Source organism: Ovis canadensis, chromosome 6 (genome assembly GCF_042477335.2).
Source record: "Ovis canadensis isolate MfBH-ARS-UI-01 breed Bighorn chromosome 6, ARS-UI_OviCan_v2, whole genome shotgun sequence".
In the NCBI taxonomy this organism is placed as follows: Eukaryota; Metazoa; Chordata; class Mammalia; order Artiodactyla; family Bovidae; genus Ovis; species Ovis canadensis.
Genome location: NC_091250.1, coordinates 75,869,650 through 75,886,780, shown reverse-complemented (window position 1 = coordinate 75,886,780; position 17,131 = coordinate 75,869,650). Strand labels below are relative to the sequence as shown.

Below are 17,131 nucleotides of genomic sequence, written 5' to 3'. Positions count from 1 at the left end.
ATGCGAAACGAAGGAAACAATCTGGGCTGCTGAAGGGGAGAGCTACCCCGAAGAAGTAACATTTGAACTGAGAGCTGAACAGTTTACCTCAAGTAGTTCGTGAAGTAAGAACACTGCTGGACCCAAATAAGTAGCTTCTTTTCTTTCCACAAAGAATTGGTTTAGAGGATAGTGCTTTCCTTAGTCGCTCAGTCATGTCCCACTCTTTGCAACCCCATGGACAATAACCCACCAGGCTCCTCTGCCCATGGAATTTTCCAGGCAAGAATACTGGAGTGGGGTGCCATTTCCTACTCCAGGGGCCAAACCCACATCTCTTGTGTCTCCTGCATTGGTGGGCAGATTCTGTACCACTAGCAAAAAGGCGAAACACAATTTGTAATTGTTGATGTTTTTGCAATGAGCATATGCTTCCATGCATATACACACACACTCACACCCTTTCTTCTTACACATTGTCTTGCTCACACCCCACTGACAGCTCTCCTACACAGCTTGGTAGAGTAATTTTGCAAACGAATGTGGAAAAGATCATTCCAGATTCCTAGCAGATCTGTCTCAATGTTTCCCCGAAGCTCTTGTGGATGCCTTCAGGGAGGTGAAATTTTGATTGCCGGAAGCTTTGTGTACCGTCTTCCCAGATGGCGCTAGTGGTAAAGAATCCTCCTGTCAGTGCAGGAGACTTTAAGAGACAACTGATTCGATCTCTGGATCTGGAAGATCCCCTGGAGAAGGACATGACAATCCACTCCAGTGTTCTTGCCTGGAGAATCCCCATGGACAGAAGAGCCTGGTGGGCTGGAGTCCAGGGGGTCGCAAAGAGTCAGACATGACTGAGTACCCACATACACAGACTGAGAGTAAGCTGAATCTGCAGTGTTATTTCCCTGTCTTCTTCCTCGCAACAAATAGGTTTTGATTATGTGCCAGGCACACTGCTAGGAGCTAAAGAAAACAAATATGAACCATACAGGGCTCCTGCCTTGCATTACTGCCGCAGCGCCCATGGTTGGAGACACTGCTAGCTTTTTGATCCCCCACTGCCCACGGACCTCCTTTTTTTTTTCTTTGCCTATTCCACTTTTCCTAGGTATTTTCCATGCTAGACAATTTTAGTTCTGTTAGATCAGCCCCCAGATAGACAATTGTGGTGTCTGGTATGTTGTCATACATATATACAGAGGACAGGAAATGATGACACAAGTGACTGGAAACGGTTCTCAGATAGGAAGTTATCGGTGGGACAGTGATGAGAGGAAGGAAGTCAGTTCAGTTGAATGAGCACTTAAGAGTAGAAGTGGGGACACTTGTTCCTTGGGCACACTTCTTGGCAGGCATCGTGTTGGCTGTTGGGACTATAGGAATGAATAAGGTGAGCACTCTGCACCCTTGACGTGATGTGGTGTTTGCTGATATTCACTGTTTCTGTGTGAGCCTAGAGAAACCAGTCAACCTCTCTGAGCCTGTGTCCTTATCTTCAAAACTGGAGTCAGTTGTAACTAAAGGCTCCATTTCACCTTCAGAAGTCTGTGGTCCTAAAGAATTATTTAACAGCTTGCTGGTCAACCCCTGTCCATCACTCTAGGATTCAAATAAAGGATAGTGGGGGCTTTTAAATATATATATATGTAGTGCATTTATTAATTTGACTTTCTTAGTTGCAGTGCTCGGGGTCTTCGATCTTTGTTGTGTGGCATGTGGGATATTTTCCTTGCAGCAAGTGGGATCTAGTTCCCAGACCAGGGATCAGACCCTGGGTCCATGCAGTGGGAGTGTAGAGTCTTAACCACTGGACCACCAGGCAAGTCCAGAATATTTGCTTTTGTTGCAATAAGAGAGACGTGAGATAGGTCTAAGGAAGAACTTGTTGGTGATAGAGTGTTGAAACAGCACATTAGGGTTTATTATCTTGGACTGACAAGTGTCCGGCTCTGTTTCAGGAGAGAAAGCCCCTTCTCTCAGGGAGCTCACATTTCATTGAGGCAGAGAGATAACAAAAAGTGATAAAAATGAATACACAATGTAATTCCAGATAATAAAAAGTACATCAAAGAAAAATAAAGTAAAGAACTTCCTAGAGAGATGGAAATTCCTGTATCTTGGAAAGAAGAGAGAGAGTACAGGACTGGTGATTGGAGGGCTATCTTCACAGAGTGATCTGGGAAGACTGCTTGGAGGAGGTGAGTCCAGCTGCGGGGAGAGCCAGACAAGGAAGGCTGGGAAAGGAAATTCCAGGTGGGGTCTGAGGCAGGGAACTGGGAAAGCTAGCACATTGGAGTGAGGAAGTGGTAGAGAGGCCGGGAAGGAAGTAGAAAGTCAAGAAGGCTCAAGAAAGCTTGCTGTACTAGAATATGGATTTAGCAGTCATTCTTCAGGAGTGACTGTAACCCTGGTGTAGGTTAACTTAGTCCAGCCTGATGTTACTGGATCTGGACTAGGTGCGTTTTTAACATCTCAACAGTTGAAATACAGCATCTATTTCCATCTACATCTTTGTCTTTTCTTTATGTATTTCTTTGACAAAAGGTCTTGTATTAAGATGTGTTGCTTTTTAAAGAGAAAATATTATCTTTTGAGTTAATGCTTATGCCGTCTTTTCTTTTTTTAGTGTAACTTTTGAAAAATGATGCTACTTGCTCGTCCCTCTCTTCCTTATTTTTTTAAACAAACATTTAATGTTTCATAAGACACTTAGATTCCCTGCCTGCCTGCCTGCTAAGTTGCTTCAGTCTCGTCCAACTCTTTGTGACCCTATCGACTAGCCCGCCAGGCTCCTCTGACCTGGGATTCTCCAGGCAAGAATATTGGAGCGGGTTGCCATGCCCTCCCCGAGGGGAATCTTACCGACCCAGGGATGGTACCAGCGTCTCTTATGTCTCTTGCATTGGCAGGCAGGTTCTTTACCACTAGCGCCACCTGGGATGCACACCAGTGTTAATGAAGACCAGTGTTTGGGTGGTATTTGCTGGCTTGTTATTTTCTTTCTTCATGCAAACATTATCTTGGGAATATTGAAAAGTATTCACAGATGGTGGAAATGAAATTTTCAGTTCTATTTTTTTGCACTCACCTTGAGACAGATGTTTGCTTCTGATATGCTGATAGTTGTATTACGAAAATGAAGTTTAAATTCAGTTACAATGTCTCTTGAATTTGTTAGCCTCAAAAATGTGTATTTTGTGGCAACCCTGTTTTCTTAGTTATTTAAAAGTCAGCTGTGACACAAGCCCAGGATGGCCTGTGTAACTGTTGTATGCAAGCAGCCAGCATAGCCACTCCCAGTCGTTGAGGAGTATTTATTTACAGACAGGCTGGGCTGGCTACACGAATAACTTAGTTAACTGCCCACTTTTGTGCTTGGGAAATATTTATCAGAGCCACAAGAGGGCAGCTTGTCCAGTGAATCTAGGGATAAAAAGTTCTGTTCTTTAGACAGAGGTTAAAGTGCTGAATTTCTCAGAATGTTTCTTGAATAGTTTTTACATTCTTAGCCAGCTTCATCCATTCTAAGAGACAGTGTTTTTGGAAATTAAATGTTTTAAGGCAAGTTCTTTCACTGATATCTATTTTCCCTTTTCTTTGAAATATGAGTATCCATTTCCCCTTGAGTCCCCGGTTCCCCGATCTTCCAGCCCTTTTATCCTTATGCAGTCTTTATTGAACTATAATTTGCATATAATAACATTCAGACAGGTTTTAGTGCCATGTGGAATGCATGCAGGTGTGGAACCACTGCCCCAATCAAGATATAGGAACTTTCATCTCTCTAGAAAGTTCTCTAGTGCTTCTTTGCAGTGGGTCTCCCTTTGCAGGTCCCACATCCCCTTGGATCATTAATCTTTTTTTTTTTTTCATTAATCATGTATATATATATATTTATACCTGAGACAAAGCATTTTATAAATTGAAGTTAATGCTCGTGCACTTTAGGGTCCTTTCTGAAAGGCTGTGTGAGAGCTCTGGAGAGATTAAGGAAATTGGAGGCAGCTCCTTTCGAAGCAATTATATAAGTTTTTACATTTTGTGGTTGTAGGGGTGGTTTTAATCTGCCTCATATTCTCTTAGTGGGAGGATTATCCTTAACTGCACAGTCAATAATTATCCATTTGTCCTTTAAAGTTTATTTCTGCTCTCATAATAGTTGATTTAATAATCGTTTCTGGCACTTTGCTTACTTTTATTAATGAGCTCAAGGAATCTGAAGGAGGTACCATTATTATCCATATTTAGATGAGGACACTGAGGTACAGTCACATGTGACCTTGACAGATAAAAAGGAGTAAGTTAGTTTCTTGGTGTGAAATGTAAGATAAATGAAACTAAAAGCTTCCTAGGAAATGTGTGTTCTCATCTATCAAAGTAGTACCCTTAAAAAATTAGTGCTCTCTTGATGCACGTAATGTTCTTGGACAGTGTCACCTGTGGCCATGGTTGAACGCCATGACCGTTTCAGTTCCGCATCTCTGACCTTGACCGCCCAGATTCCCTATGTCTGTTTCCCTGGTTCCTGCCTTCATCTTCTCCTTTTGGGTCGCCCTGCCTTTAGTCCCCTGCACTGTGGTCAGGGTGATCTTTCCAACAAGCAGTCCTGGTCATGCCACCTTCCTGATTAAAGTTCTCCAGTGATTCACCGTGCAATAAAATGTGAGCTCCTTGCCTTGTTCAGCCATGAATCCTGCTGCTCCCTCCACTGCCCACCCTCAGTCCAGCTAGTCTTCAATCTCCAAAGAGCCACTGCTTTCTCATGTCCCGCACACAGGAGCTGACTATTCCTTCTGTCTGGAAAATGTGCGCTCTTCATCTGCTATCCTGTCTGACAGTTCAGTTCAGTTCAGTTCAGTCACTCAGTCGTGTCCAACTCTTTACGACCCCATAAACTGCAGCATGCCAGGCATCCCTGTCCATCACCAACTCCCAGAATTTACTCAGACTCATGTCCATTGAGTCGGTGATGCCATCCAACATCTCATCCTCTATCGTCCCCTTCTCCTCCCACCTTCAATCTTTCCCAGCATCAGGGTCTTTTCCAATGAGTCAGTTCTTCGCATCAGGTTGCCAAAGTATTGGAGTTTCAGCTTCAACATCAGTTCAGTTCAGTTGCTCAGTCCTTCCAATGAATATTCAGGACTGATTCCTTTACGATGGACTGGTTGGATCTCCTTTCAGTCCAAGAGACTCTCAAGAGTCTTCTCCAACACCACAGTTCAAAAGCATCAATTCCTTGGTGCTCAGCTTTCTTTGTAGTCCAACTCTCCAAAGTCCATCCATGACTACTGGAAAAACCATAGCCTGTGGAAAATTCTAAAAGAGATGGGAATACCAGACCACCTGACCTGCCTCTTCAGAAATCTGTATGCAGGTCAGGAAGCAACAGTTAGAACTGGACATGGAACAACAGACTGGTTCCAAATGGGAAAAGGAGAACGTCAAGGCTGTATATTGTCACCCTGCTTATTTAACGTATATGGAGAGTACATCATGAGAAACGCTGGGCTGGATGAAGCACAAGCTGGAATCAAGATTGCCGGGAGAAATATCAATAACCTCAGATATGCAGATGACACCACCCTTGTGGCAGAAAGTGAAGAAGACCGAAGAGTCTCTTGATGAAAGTGAAGAGGAGAGTGAAAAAGTTGGTTTAAAGCTCAACACTCAGAAAACTTAAGATCATGGCATCTGGTCCCATCACTTCATGGCAAATAGATGGGGAAACAGTGGAAACAGTGTCAGACTTTATTTTGGGGGGCTTCAAAATCACTGCAGATGGTGATTGCAGCCATAAAATTAAAAGATGCTTACTTCTTGGAAAGAAAGTTATTACCAACCTAGACAGCATATTAAAAAGCAGAGACATTATTTTGCCAACAAAGGTTTGTCTCGTCAAGGCTATGGTTTTTCCAGTAATCATGTATGGATGTGAGAGTTGGACTATAAAGAAAGGTGAGCACTGAAGAATTGATGCTTTTGAACTGTGGTGTAGGCGAAGACTCTTGAGAGTCCCTTGCAAGGAGATCCAACCAGTCCATCCTAAAGGAGATCAGTCCTGAGTGTTCATTGGAAGGACTGTTGTCGAAGCTGAAACTCCACTGAATTTGGCCACCTGATGTGAAGAGCTGACTCATTTGAAAAGACTCTGATGCTGGGAAACATAGAAGGCAGGAGGACAAGGGGATGGCAGAGGATGAGATAGTTGGATGGCATCACAGACTCAATGGACATGAGTCTGAGTAGACTCTGGGAGTTGGTGACGGACAGGGAGGCCTGGCGTGCTGTGGTCCATGGGGTCGGGACGAGTCGGACACAACTGAGCGATTGAACTAAACTGACTAGACGGACCTTTGTTGGCAAAATAATGTCTCTGCTTTTTAATATTCTGTCTAGGTTGGTCATAACTTTCCTTCCAAGGAGTAAGTGTCTTTTAATTTCATGGCTGCAGTCACCATCTGCAATGATTTTGGAGCCCAAGAAAAGAAAGTCAGCCACTGTTTTCACTGTTTCTCCATCTATTTGCCATGAAGTGATGGGACCAGATGCCGTGATCTTAGTTTTCTGAATGTTGAGCTTTAAGCCAGCTTTTTCACTCTCCTCTTTCACTTCTTCCTCTTCACTTTCTGCCATAAGGGTGGTGTCATCTGCATATCTGAGGTTATTGATATTTCTTCTGGCAATCTTGATTCCAGCTCATGCTTCTTCCAGCCCACATTTCTCATGAAGTACTCTGCATATAAGTTAAATAATCAGGGTGACAATATATAGCCTTGACGTACTCATTTTCCTATTTGGAACCAGTCTGTTGTTCCATGTCCAGTTCTAACTGTTGCTTCCTGACCTGCATACAGATTTCTGAAGAGGCAGGTCAGGTGGCCTGGTATTCCCATCTCTTTCAGAATTTTCCACAGTTTATTGTGATCCACACAGTCAGAGGCATTGGCATTGTCAATAAAGCAGAAATGGATGTTTTTCTGAAACTCTCTTGCTTCTTCAGTGATCCAGCAGATGTTGGCAATTTGATCTCTGGTTCCTCTGCCTTTTCTAAATCCAACTTGAACATCTGGAAATTCACAGTTCATGAACTATTGAATCCTGGCTTGGAGAATTTTGAGCATTATTTTACTAGCATGTGAGATGAGTACAATTGTGTGGTAGTTTGAGCATTCTTTGGCATTGCCTTTCTTTGGGATTGGAATGAAAACTGACCTTTTCCAGTCCTGTGGCCACTGCTGAGTTTTTCAAATTTGCTGGCATATTAAGTGTAGCACTTCCACAGCATCATCTTTTAGGGTTTGAGATAACTCAACTGGAATTCCGTCACCTCCACTAGCTTTGTTCCTAGTGATGCTTCCTAAGGCCCACCTGACTTCACATTCCAGGCTGTCTGGCTCTAGGTGTGTGGTCACAGCATTGTGATTATCTGGGTTGTGAAGATCTTTTTTGTGTAGTTCTTCTGTGTATTCTTGCCACCTCTTCTTAAGATCTTCTGCTTCCATTAGGTCCATACCATTTCTGTCCTTTATTGAGTCCATCTTTGCATGAAATATTCCCTTGGTATCTCTCATTTTCTTGAAGAGATCTCTAGTCTTTTTCATTCTATAGTTTTCCTCTATTTCTTTGCACTGATCACTGAGGTAGGTTTTCTTATCTCTCCTTGCTATTCTTCGGAACTCTTTTTTCTCCTTTGCCTTTAGCTTCTCTTCTTTTCAGAGCTATTTGTAAGGCCTCCTCAGACAGCCATTTTGCTTTGTCAGACAGCCTGTCTGACAAGCAGACTGTTATTCATCCTCCAGAACTTGGCTCATGTCTTCCTGGGTCAACTTCGACAGACGTTGGCGGTCATCTTTTGGCAGTCATCTTTTCCCTTTCCATTGCCCCTTGTGCAGCCAGTGTCCCATTATTTCATGACTGTCTTGTTCCGTGTCTGTGGTTTGTTAATCTGTAGCGCCCTGGAAGGCAGCAACTTTGTCTTGTCAAGTTGGCATTTCTTGCCCAGCTCAGTACCTGGGCTCCCTATCCCAGACCACCACATACCATGCAGACAAAGACACCTTATATTAGTTACCACTGATATGCCTAGTGTCTAGTATAAGATCTAGTCTGTAGTAGGTGTTCAATTAATATTTGTTGCAAGATAAATAGTGGGCGCTTTTAAGTATCTGATTGCATGACATAACCCAGGAGTTGCCACTGAAAGGCCCGTAGCATAATCAATCTGTGGACATATTTTGTGTGGCCACCCAGTATTTTTTGAAGTTTTAAGATTTGACACCTCTCCTGTTATTTTGTTCTTGGTCAACTTCCTCATTTGTTATCTGCCTGGTCCTGGGACATATAGTTGGGGGTATAGAGAGGTGGGTAGTGGTTTAGATCGCTAGGGCTACAATAAAAAAAAATACCGTAGACTGGGAAAAGGAGAGGAATTTATTTTCTCACAGTTCTGGAAGCTGGAAGCCCAGGATCAAGTTGGCAGGTTTGGTTTCTGTTGAGGCTTGTGTCCTTGGCTTGCAGATGACCACCTTCTCGTTGTGTGCTCACAGGGTCTTCCCTTGGTCTGAATGTGAATGTGTCCTAATCTCTTGGAAAGACACCAGTCATACTGGGTTGTGTGTGTGTTAGTGGCTCAGTCGTGTCTGACTCTGTGTGACCCCATGGACTGTAGCCCACCAGGCTCCTCTGTCCGTGGGGTTCTCCAGGCAAAAATACTGGAGTGGGTTGCCATGCCCTCCTGTAGGGGGTCTTTCCGACCCAGGGATCAAACCCTATGTCTCTTGTGTCTCCTGCATTGGCATGCAGGTTCTTTACCACTAGCACCACCTCAGAAGCCCTAAAGAGAAGCTAAGAATGATTCTAGGCACCATACTATAACTATAATACTATAGCAGGGCTCAGCCTGCTCTTTGCGACAGCATAAACTGTAGCCTGCTGGGCTCCTCTGTCCATGGGATTTTTCAGGCAAGAATACTGCAGTGGGTTGCCACTTCCTACTCCAGGGTATCTTCCTGACTCAGGGATCAAACCACATCTCCTTTGTCTCTTGCACTAACGGCAGATTCTTTAGCCGCTGAGCCATTGAGCAACTTTAGGGCTCACCCATATGACCTCTTTTAACCTTAGTTACCTTCTCAAAGGCATCTCCGAATACTGTCACATTCTGAGGTGCTGAGGCAGGGGTGATGTCAGCACTTCAACGTATGAATTTGGGAAGGACACTATTCATCTTAAAATAGGCAAGGACGTGAACGTTCAGGTGCTGTGGTCTCTGCTTTGTGGCTGAAGACTGTTGTAGAACTCTGGAGCCTTCAGAGAGAGCAGTTTGCTCACTGAGGCAGAATCTGGAGACAGAGCATGCACCTGCCCCAACACCTAATCTCTGCTCTGATCACTATCATCTGGGGATCATATTCATGTTTCTTAAACAACTGACATTTAGGTAATGTGCCAGGTAGAACTTAGGTGCTTTTCAGTTTGGTAATCCACACCTTTTCATTCTGTTCACTCCAAAAGCCGACGTGCAGGCTGCAAACTGTCTTTGCCAAGGGTTGGGTGGACAGTTGGGAAAAGCTCTGTAATGACATGGCACCACCTCCGTTTGCTGTAAGCAAACACCCAGGTCCTTTATTACCCTTGAAACCTGCACTTGTGACACAAGTTGGGCTTAGAAGCGAGTCAGATGCCAGCTTTCTGGGTCAAAGTTCCTTCAAGCCCTGCATGTTAATCAAAAGCTCAACCTTGGTTAATGAGGCCATTGAGTTGGGAAGAACTTTGGAACAAATGATTACCTATTTCAACTAGAGGAGTTAACAGAACTCAGTATTTTGTTTCCCAGAGGTAGGTTGCAGACTTACGGTCTTTCTTGGAAAGGGAGGGAGTGAGAGTCCTGTGCGGTTTTATTAATTCTTGGTGGACTAGTAGCGTGATGAAGTCTGCTGTACAGAGCCTAGTTAATCAAATATGTTTACGTAAAGATGAAGCTGAATACTTAAGGAATATTGTTCATATATGGGCAGAAAAGCCAGCTGCAAAGGGCTTCCAAAGGTAAAGAAATATTTTAAAACGCTAACAGCTCACAGACTTCAAACCATTTTGAGTGTTTGGTGATTTACCCTAAAAGACCACAACTTAATGTGCCCTGCAGAAAGAAATTTAAAGGAATATAGTAATCATAGCTGCCCTCCATTGAGTGGTCTCTCTCACGGGGCCCTAAGGGCTTCATGGCCCTCATAGCCCTGTTGTCTTATTTGTTGTCACAGTGTCCCTAACAGGTGGATAGCAGGCTCATATTGGATGAGAAAAAGAAGGATCAGAGAGGTTGAGTAGAATGTCCAAAGTCACTGAGCTAGCAAGCAGTAGAGCAGAGTTTGAACACCTAGGGAAATCCATGAGCTCCCTCTCCCAGTTACACCACTTCTTTATGTGTTTTCCTCTTCTCTCCTTGTCAGAGTTGAGATTTTTTTCACTTGAATATCCTTTGTGCAGGCATGTGTGCCCCTTCAGTCATGTCCGCCTCTTTGCAACCCCATGGACAGTAACCTGCCAGGCTCCTCTGTCCATGGGATTCTCTAGGCAAGAATACTGGAGTGGGTACCCTGCCCTCCTCCAGGGAATCTTCCCAACCCAGGGATCGAACCTACATCTCTTGCGTCTCCTGTATTGACAGGCAGGTTCCTTACCACTGTGGCACCTGGGAAGCCCTGAATATGCCTTAGTTAATATCAACCTGAATAGCCTTGTGGAATTGGCAAAAGGACATGACCTATTTTCTCCATGTATGTGAGCCAGTGCAGAACTCTTGTACTGACTGGTTATGTAGCTTTCCCTGTAATCAATGCACACATAAAGGTGTGCCGTAATCAAAGCGCCGTATTTCTTCTTTTTCCCACCTCCCCTCCGTCCACTTAGCTGTCATTAACCGCACGCTCCTCGTTAGCCATCTCCGGGTTAATAGTGTTATCTTTTCCATTTCAGAGTTCGGGTAACAGAGGCATCAGGACACCTTGTGTCTGGCACCCTAGCAGTGAGCAGCCACTCCTGGGCTCGCTGAGGAGGTTTGGTAAGTAATCTGACTCTGTCTTCCCGTCAGACAAACATCATCAAGGGTTGGAGAAAAGTAGGTGAATAGTACATAGTGACACCAAATGTTAATCCTCTCTCTCTATCATTATTTATTTATTTTAAAAGTTATTTAATTCATTTTCGGCTGCACTGGGTCTTCATTGCTGTGTGGGCTTTCTCTAGTTGTCGTGAGCCAGGGCTGCTCTCTAGTTGGGGTGTGTGAGTTTCTCATTACGGTCGCTTCTCTTGTTGTGGGTCGTGAGCTCTAGGGCGAGCGGGCTCAGTAGTTGCGGCCCCTGGGCTAAGAGCACAGGCTCAGGAGTTGTGGTGCACAGGTTTAGTTGCCCTGTGGCATGTGGGATCTTCCTGGATCCGGGATTGAACCCACATCTCCTGCATTGACAGGCGGATTCTTTACCACTGAGCCACCAGGGAAACCCTTCTCTCTCATGTTTTAACCAACGCTTATTGTTTTTGCTTCTGGACATTTGCTTAATTTACTAGGCCAGAGTGTCCTATATGTTTATAAGTACCGTTGGCCCCAGAGGACTCCCACAGTAAAAAAAAAATGACCGAGGCTATATGCGAATGACTTTGCTTGAAGTCTTTTAATACTGAGTTTTTCTTGTAGTTCACTGCATTTCATAACTCTAAAAGTACATTTCCCCTCATAATTTAACTTGTCTAAAATGGGGATGCATGTTATGGAGATTCTGATTTGGTGAAATACAGCATTCTTCTAATAACCATCAAATGACTATCATTAAGTGTTCTCTGTGTCCTATTTTTCACAAAGTGCAAATGTCTTTAGAAACTAGTATCTTTGTTACTCCCTCTGATGAGACAGGTAGCCCGTGGACCTCCTTAGCAGTGGTGCTGGCATTCAGAACAGCCCATGTGACCTCATGGAGCAGTCAGTTAGATAGCAGATCCTAAAGCCAGATACTGTCTTATCCAACACCTGCTTCCTCTCCAGTGGTTGGCATCGTGGCGTTTACAAGTAAGATGCTCTATTTTAGAATATTTCACCCCAGAATGATTTGTCAGGATGATTTATGTATGCATGAGTGCTTGTGCTAAGTCACTTCAGTTGTGTCCGACTCTTTGCAATGCTGTGGACTGTATCCCGCCAGGCTCCTCTATCCATAGGGATTCTCCAGGCAAGGATACTGGAGTGGGTTGCCGTTTCCTTCTACAGAGTTATGTGTGAATGAGTCCAAATTCACATTCATGTTAAATGCATGGGTAAATAGCGTCTTTATAGAGTATAATGCAGTATGGACTGATTTATATAGGCTTTAATATTTTCAGAACCTCTATATTATAGGGAACCACACGTGATAGTACATTAACCTTAAAGTCAGTAGGTGAATCAGTTAACAAAGGTTTTCCCTAGCACAGTGCCAGGCTCTGTGCTACATGCTGGGTAAGTAAGACAGAAAAGATTGGTTTTCTGCCCCCAGGAACCTGGTCTAGTAGTCAAAAACAAAGTGAAAGTCGCATCTGATTCTCCAGGCCAGAATACTGGAGTGGGTAGCCATTCTCTTCTCCAGGGGATGTTTCCAACCTAGGGATCGAACCCAGGTCTCCCACATTGCAGGCAGATTCTTTACCGTCTGAGCCACCAGGGGTCAAACCAGACATTAAATAATGAAAGAGTTGTGAGTGGGCCGAAGAAGAATTATAAGAAATTAAGAAAGGACCTACTTTGAACGTTAGTGAAAGGAGTGACCATCAGGGAAGGTTTCTTGGAATTTCAGTGCTGTTTTAACTGAGACCCAAAGAAGAAGGAATGATTTACTAGGCATGGGAGACTGGGGGCAGTCAGTAGCGACTTGTCAAATGAGGATACCTGGAGGGTTTCAAAATGGGCCAGTGAGCATCAGGTTCAAGGAATAAGCATGAACCTAATGGGGAAAGAGGTAAAGGAAAGTGGCTTCAGATGAACAGATGTCAAATTCTGGAAGAATCTTTTGACCTAGTCAAATGTCTGTAAGAATGTCTTTAAAAGACCTTTAAAGAGACTTTTTTGGTTTTGTGATTCAACATATATTCTTCCTTTCCTATTAGCATCATTTCCTAGAGCTGGATTCCAGATTCTATTTCCCTACCAATCTTTTGAGTTCTCAAATCTGTGTTCTTAATTTCCCTCATTTACCCCTCACAGAGGGTGATCAGCTTCTAATGAGGGATTGTTTTCATGAACAAATGTGTCCACTTTTCTTTTTCTCTGTTTATTTAATGGCATCAGGGAGGGGTGATTTCTCGTAATGGGATATATAATTCCTCCATCCAAAAGCCAGGCTTAAGGAAAAAAAATGGAGGACTTCCTTCGTGGTCCAATGGTTAAGACTATGCTCCCACTGCAGCAGGGGGCCAGGTTTGATCCTGGGTTGGGATCCCACATGTGATGTGACATGGCCTCTCTCTCTCTCTCTCTCTCTCTCTCTATATATATATATATATATATATATATATATATATATGGTTTAACTAGAATGGACAGAGGTCAGCTACTGACCTTACTTCCATTTTGGACCATTATGAGATTCTCAGATACCAAATCTTCATGCTCTATGTTGACATTTTCTATCCAGAGTACTGTTGAGCAACTGAGTAACTTAACTGACAGATTCAGAAATTCACACCTGTGCATTTAGACATGTGCACATACACACACGACGTGGAACCCCAGTTTGATTGAATTGACCAAACTTGCTGGTTTCTTAGTCATGAATGAATTTGATGTCATTTTTGAGAGATCTATTGAGTGTAGGGGCCTACCAGGGCTAGATATATCTTTTTAACAGAACTTCTAATTTTATTTTTCAAGATTTTTCTACCTCAGTTTGAGATAAGATTGATCTGTTTTCCCCATTCAGAAGGAAAGGGAATCACTGGCCATGATTGATATATAGAAATTTGAACTTTTAGTGTAAACTTTTGGTGACCTCTTTGGCCAGTCCTCTTAAAACATTAACATTTAGGTCATTATCTGACTTTTCTCAAGTCACAGGAAGTCTGTGCACCTCCATCAAGACAGGACATCAGGTGGTGGGCATTCATAGGAAGGGCAAAGGGGGAAAATCACAGAATTTCTGGTGGCCTTTAAGTAAAATAGTGAAACATTTTGAGTGCTGACCTTTCCTGGTCATCATAGCCTAGATTTCCATTCCAAGTAAGTTAATAAATTCAGGAGTGGATATTGTTTAACCTGTAAGCTGAAGATGCAAGTTACTTTTGAAAACGAGAAAAAGGTGAACAGCTTAATATACTGTTTTCTTTGCTAAAATGACTCTTCGTGTTCCTTTACTGTAGATTTCATTTGATGAGATCACAAATTTCTTAGAAGCAATTTTCCTCAAATCCCTAAAAATTACCAGAAGGGCTGCCTTTTGGAAAATGATCTTGACATCATTTTGTTTGAAGAAGGCATGCTATACCTCAAGTAGAACTAGGCTCCTTACAGTCACCTAACTCATGTGGTCCATATGAAGGAAACCTGCTAAAGAACAGGTACACAAAAGATGAAGCGAGTGAGTTGAAACAAACTTCTTTCATTTGCTCAACTACAAGGCTGCTGAAGTCAGTCTCCAAAGGCAGGTTCTAATTGTGGCTTTTATGCTTCTTCTGAAAATAGATGTTTTTTTTCCATCACATGTTATGGATGTGATCACTTAGTATTTACTTTGTACCATATAACTTATTACTGCAGAGAGGGGGAAAAAGGCCCATAATTTAATTTGATGCAGGTGAATAAACTTAAAAGTACTCCATAATGAGAGATGCTGGGGCAGGAGTGTGAGGAATACAAAGATGGACCAGATGTGATCCTGGCCCCAGAAGAGTTTCGGGGTGAAAGCTAAGCCATTTAGTTATGCTTCGCTGTGCTGCCCTGTGCTGTGCTTAGTTGCGCAGTCACATCCGACTCTTTGCAACTCCAGGGACTGTAGCCCGCCAGGCTCCTCTGTCCATGGGATTCTCCAGGCAGGAATAGTGGAGTGGGTTGCCATGCCCTCCTCCAGGGGATCTTCCCAACCCAGGGATTGAACCCAGGTCTCACACATTGCAGGCAGATTCTTTACCATCTGAGCCACCAGGGAAGCCCAAGAATATTGGAGTGGATAGCTTATCCCTTCTTCAAGAGATCTTCCCAACCAAGGAATCAAACCGGGGTCTCCTGCATTGCAGGCAGATTCTTTACCAGCTGAGCTACCAGGGAAGACCATTTAGTTATGAGAAAATGTTAATAAAGCAGGAATGAATCAAGCAATAAGCAACAATATATGAGTAACAAGTAAACTCATATAGTTAATGTATTTTTGAAAATGCAGTAGAAGTTAATGAGTCTCTTTTCTCATCTCTATCCAGGTTTACCAGAGAACAAATTTGCTACTTTCTTGTCTAGACCTCTTGTCTCCTTTTGTTTTGTCTGATATCTGATCCAGTTTAATAAAAGTGCTAATTCAGGTATGGAGCTGGCTGGTGTTGAGAACTTATGCAAAAGTAACTTATTGTGTAGCCAAAGTCCTTTGCTATTTATAAAGACCAATGGTGATATATGCCAAAGAAATTTCCAAGACTTGGTATCAAAGTAGTTATGCCCAATTCACACTTAGCTTGTTGTGGATATCAACCAGTGACTTCATGACATGTCATTCCTGTAACTAAGATGATCCTGAGGTGTGTTTTTTGGATCCAAATCAACAGACGTTAGGAAAAACTGGTTTTCTTAAGGAAAAATTGGGTTTCATGGGGAGTTTGTGGCTAATCCCAAACTGATAATTTCTCTTACTAAAATTATTTCATCACTTGGACAAAAGTTTCACAGAGCCAGTAGTTCCTTTGGCAACCTGCTTGATGACTTGCTATTTGCAAAACAAGGTAACCCGTTTTCAAAAATGGAAAGGTGGCGAGGTGAATGTAGGCCATGACTCAACCAATAACATCATGACGGATGTTTGCCTACAAAAGGAGGACTGTCTTCCTAAAAGGAAGAGGTTTATTCCCATCATGGACAAAGAAAAAGAAAGCTATGGGCATCAACAGGATGTGTGTCTTTTGGCAGAATGACGATCGATGATGGCAGTATGCTCTGTAGGAGGCTATTGGTATGGTGGAAAGCAAAGAGAACACTTCACGGTTATGAGGCTGACATCTGTGGCTAACGTCAGCATTGGGCCTTTAGGCAAATTTCATGGGCAACACTCAAATGTCAACCCCGAAGTTTCCAAGAACAACGTCTTCATTCCAGTCATTAGACAAGCATCAGAATTATGCTGAGTTGGGGGGGCCAACGTTCAGGCAGTTTGCCCCCAAGTGTTAGCAGTTGATGCAGCAGGGACAGATGGAGGCAGAGATCTGACATTCACTTCAGCCAGGTTCACAGGTGTCTGTGCTGCCCAGAAATATCAGTAACAGAACTACATTGCTTTCATCAAGAATGACCCACGTTCTGTGCCTGCAAAATAAGTGACATCATTTTGAAACTAAAACCAGCATCTGCAACATATAAGGGACAGCTTAAGCAAAGAATGAAGCAGTTATTGAAGAGTCAGGCTGGGATGAAGGGAGCCGAATCCAGTCTGGGCCTTTATTTAAATCTTAACTTGTTAGTACCTGCTAATTTTTGGCAATCTCCATCTGTGCAGTCAGCCACCAGCGATTCTGAGAACCATAAAATATTGGTGTCAGAAGAAACCCAGAGGTGATGATGAAAATAAATGATAAATAATGGCAATAATGATAATATTTATTGAGTGCTTACTCTGTGCCAGGCACCAAAGAAGTCTTTTAATGGTATTATCTCTTTTACCTGTATGAAAATGTTAGTCACTTATTTGTGTCTGACTCTTTGTGACCCCATGGTCTATATCCTGCTAGGCTCCTCTGTCCGTGGACTTTTCCAGGCAAGAATACTAGGGTTGGCTGCCATTCCCTTCTTCAGGGGATCTTCCTGACCCAGGGATTGAACCCGGGTCCCCTGCATTACAGGCAGATTCTTTACCATCTGAGCCACCAGGGAAGCCTTTTACCTGTATGGCCTCATTTAATTTCTACAATAATCCCATATAGGCATTAAGAT

At 43.1% G+C, this 17,131-nt stretch overlaps 1 protein-coding gene across 17 annotated transcripts in view; it reads left to right on the top strand.

Annotated features, from left to right (window-relative positions):
• The window catches only part of RBM47 (RNA binding motif protein 47), a 169,718-nt gene that overhangs the window by 58,409 nt on the left and 94,178 nt on the right, over positions 1 to 17,131 (top strand). For 10 of the 17 annotated variants that reach the window (XM_069593961.1, XM_069593947.1, XM_069593954.1 and 7 more), the window contains one exon: positions 10,960 to 11,044. The gene's annotated coding sequence lies outside the window, so the exon portion shown is untranslated. Of the gene's footprint in view, positions 1 to 1,245; positions 1,373 to 10,753; positions 10,834 to 10,959; positions 11,045 to 11,893; positions 12,047 to 17,131 lie in introns of those variants that run through there. The other 7 variants (XM_069593952.1, XM_069593965.1, XM_069593969.1 and 4 more) reach the window with 7 other exon arrangements.